At 30.5% G+C, this 4336-nt stretch overlaps 1 pseudogene; it reads right to left on the bottom strand.

The window, feature by feature from the left end:
* On the bottom strand, positions 39-1318 carry LOC18604124 (annotated as a pseudogene).

The following is a 4336-nucleotide window of genomic DNA, read 5'->3' as shown; positions in this document are numbered from 1 at the left end:
GGGCGGGGGGCGCGGGTGTGGTGGGATTTGTGAAAAGCTTAGAAAACAGGAGGCTTGTAGGTAATGAAACTGATGCATTGCACTTGGCGCTCGTTGTCGAATCCAATGATCCTAATGAAAGCTTTTGAGTAGGCTTTGATGGCCTCGTCAAGCTCCTTCAACACCTGAGATGCGTCGGTGCACCCGAACATGGGCAGCTCCCACATGGTCCAGTAGCGCCCGTCGTAGTATCCAGTTGACCTGTGGTTCTCACGGTACACGAACCCATGCTGCAAAGTCCAACCACGTTGGCATTCAGCAATCAGTTTTATGTATACTTTGGTAATAATCTAATGATTAATTAACTAGCTTATCTGGACTCATCATCCAGTATTCAATACGAGTATGTGTTCAACACAAGTAAGAGAATCGAATCTATTTTTTAATAGAAAATATATATATTTAGCATTGAATCAAATATTAAAATACGTTAAGATAAAGTGAAAATTTCATGTAATATCGAATACATTCTTCACCATAGAGAGTATCTATTTTATATTTTTAGCTTTGAAATGCAGGGAAATTATAATTTAAAGGGGAAAAGAACTGAGAGGGGTTTGAAGAATACCTCTAACTCGAATTCCAGACAAGGAATCCATTTGGAGCGAAGAAGGTACTATACTTCCTTTAGCAATTGTTCCCTTGAGAGATCTGGGAGGTATGAGAGAGTCTCGAACTTCTTCTTTCCAAGAGGAGGCAATGCCTATATTGTCACACATTTCACACCATCAATGAACTAAACAAGTTAGCCTCATCATGAAAAAGAAATACTACTTTTCTTAAAGAGAAGGAAATGCACGTATTGAATATATATCTAAGGGGGAAAAAGGTCAGCATTCCAACATTACATATCCATGGATCAAATGTGTCATTAGTTAATATAGTTAACATTACTTAAACATTCATAAAACAGAAAACACACACACGCACACAAAAACCCCCATTTCATTAGTAAATTTGGTGTCTGGAAAATGGGATTTGAGGATGGGAGATGAGTAGATGACTGTTTCCCATTTGCATATATGACCCAAGATCCAATTGGTCTCAATCAAAATAAGAATATGATTCCTGCCTCAATGTTTATTAACCAAAAATTTAGTAGTTAAGCAACTCTGCCCTTAGTGCTGGCGAGAGAGGTGATATCAGCGTTGGTCTTGCTGGTCACTGGGAAAGTTGATGTGGACCTGAGGCGAGTGAATGGTGCCACCATGCTAGCCTGGGCTTGGGTGGCTCGGTTGATGCTGCCAACACTAGCTGTTGAGACCATGGAGGAAGCCATATCTTTTTCTTCATACTTAATTTTTTTTTCCTTTCAAGTCTCGAAGGCAACACAAATTTCTCAATGAGGAATTATTTGGTCCATCTTCTCACCCCTTTTATAAACATTCAATGCCAAGATCAATTTTTTTTTTTGGTGTGTTTACATCCTATGGTTGGATTTTGATCTTGTAAGTTGTTCGGTGTTTATAGGTCGTTGGATCCAACTTGTGACATTAAAAATATAATTGGCTCTAATGTAACGTTTGGTATGAGAGAAATGAGAGCACATTCTCTACAATGTATCTAACTAAATTATATTGCAGTGTTTGTTTTATAATAAACTACTGCAATGTAATATTGTAATATAATTACATTACAACCAATAGATGTAATGTGATTACAGCCCAAAATTAATGCAATCAGATTGCATTACACTCTGTAATGTTTTTAAAGACATTTTTGTCTTTCAATTTGGTTATTTTGTTAAAAATATTTTATAATATTATAATTTTTTTTATATAGATTTCGAGAATGTCTTTTTATTATTCTCAATAGTCATGGTGATTATTAATAAAATTTATATTGTCTTTTAAAAGAAAAAGAAATTAAAATAAAATATATCATATAGAAAATTATATTAAGAAAAAAATAAAATATATAAAATTATAATAAAAAATAAAAAAATATATGATATTAAAAATATGTTTAAAAATGATATTATATAAAAATTAATAATAAAAAATACAAGTATATTAAACTTTCATTTTAATAAACAGGATAATCCTGGCAATTGATATTATAAATCAAACTTTGCAATGTTAGTTTTTTTATATTTTAATAATTACTGCTTATATATTAAACGGGTATTTTAAAAAATAGTCTTTAAAGATAAGATGTTTTTAAAAATAGCACTCTTTATAAGTTTAACTATTTTTAGCCAAGTTAGACAAAATTACCCTTAATGAAGTTGCACGCTATGATGTTACACTCCATGTACAAAAACCTGTGACAAACTATGGTTAGTGTGTTACACGCTATGTACAAAAATATGTGACGCTCCATGTACAAAAACCTATGACAAGCTATGGTTAACTTTGTCATAACGTGCGGGTCCGAGAACCCGACGGCCAGACGCGAGTGAAAACTCTAAAAAATTAGGAGTCGCCACCAATCTTTTTTACTAGGTGCGATTGACCACCTATTGACTCGATTCTAATTGATGAAGCCTAAAATTAATTTTAAGCCCACCGAAAAGAATCTTAAACTGGTTTACGTTTTTCTAGATCTAAGTTCGGGAGTACGGTTGCGCCTGGGGAAGGATTAGCACCCCCGGGACGCTCGTTCCATGAACGGTATCATTCTTAGATTATCCTATTAGGCTTTAATTTTTTTAAGCTCACTATATTTTCTTAGTTATTATTCTCTTATTTTATCTCATATTTAACCTAAAATGGAATGCAAATGTGAGGAAAGATGAGATGCATGGCATGAGATAAAATGTCGGACGAATAACCTTTTATCAAGGACGTTCTCCTAAATCCGCCCATCATACTGGTGGGATCTGGGGCATTCTCTCACCTAGGGATTTATTCGAGAAATTCACATTCGCAAATTCAACGAATAAATCCCGTCATCGGGGTCATCATATGTTTTCTTTTAAAATAATATTTTTATGAATAATGAACCTAATTCGAGCGAAAGCCTTTTATTAAAGATGTTTTTCGAGCCCTCCCATCATACTGGTGGAACCCGGAGACACCTTTTGACCTAGGAAACTTTTCGAGAAATACTCGCCTTCGCAAGATCCTCGGGAGATCCCATCATCGGGGTTTAAACTCAAAAAAAAAATATTTATATGCAATGATATGCAACATATATATATGCTATACTAATACAATTATCTATTTTTTTATTTATTATTATTTAATTATTATTTTTATTTTATTATATTTTTTATTATCATGTTTTCTATTTCATTTCTTATTATTATTTTTTCATATTTTACATTTTTTATTCTAATTTTTTATATTTTTCTTTTCTAATTAGATAAATTGTTTATAATTCCATGTTATTTTAGTGAACAAAATTTTATTTTTCTTTTACATAACATTTTATTAATCTATAGTTTATACCATCAGATATTTAACGATTAATTTTTAAATTATTTATTGTTTTGGATTTTCCTTATTAATAGTTTTTAATTATTTGTCTATTTATTTAATGTCATGGATATTGCATTTTCACAAATTAATTATTTACTATATATTTGAATTATTGTTCTTGTTTTTATTATTTTTATTATTATTTTTTAAAATGATTTTTGTGTAGTTAAGTTTTATTTATAAAAGTTTCGAGATCTTAAAATCGAGGCTCTCCCATCGTACTGGTGGAGCCTTAATTTGGATTCCAAATCTAAGAAAAATTAACCCGGGATTACGACTTTTCGAGTCCCGAACGATCATCCCATCATCGGTATTAAATTAAACAATTATTTTATTAATAATTCTTTATCTTATCCTATTTTCATTCTATCTCCATTTATACCCATCTCCATTTTATATATGGGACATGTCTTTTCACCCAATTGATATTTTCATATTTTTATTTTATTACATTTTAATTCTAATTCTTCCTAATTTATTTTCATTCCTATTGTCTCTACATAAATTTACATAACTATGTATCTCATAAAGATGTTCCACATTTCATCCTTTCCCATACCTATATTTTTTCTAAACAATATTCTAAATCAAAATATACAATCCTCTTATATGCATATATTATTAATCTAAATAAATTAATTCCTAACATTAAATGTTTACTTTTCCTATATTTACTAAACTAAATCTATTAATTTTCAGTGACTAAGTGTTTGTTTATTTCTCTATGTATATTATGTGTTTGGATCTGTTTTTATAATTAAATAACTATTTTATCTGATTTTATTATTATTATATAGAATATATGTACTCTTATATTTTACCATCATTTTTTGGTATCATTGAATGTAGTATTTTTACCTATTTTCTATATTATT

Source organism: Theobroma cacao, chromosome 3 (genome assembly GCF_000208745.1).
Source record: "Theobroma cacao cultivar B97-61/B2 chromosome 3, Criollo_cocoa_genome_V2, whole genome shotgun sequence".
NCBI lineage: Eukaryota > Viridiplantae > Streptophyta > Magnoliopsida > Malvales > Malvaceae > Theobroma > Theobroma cacao.
This window is presented reverse-complemented; position numbering and strand designations above follow the sequence as displayed.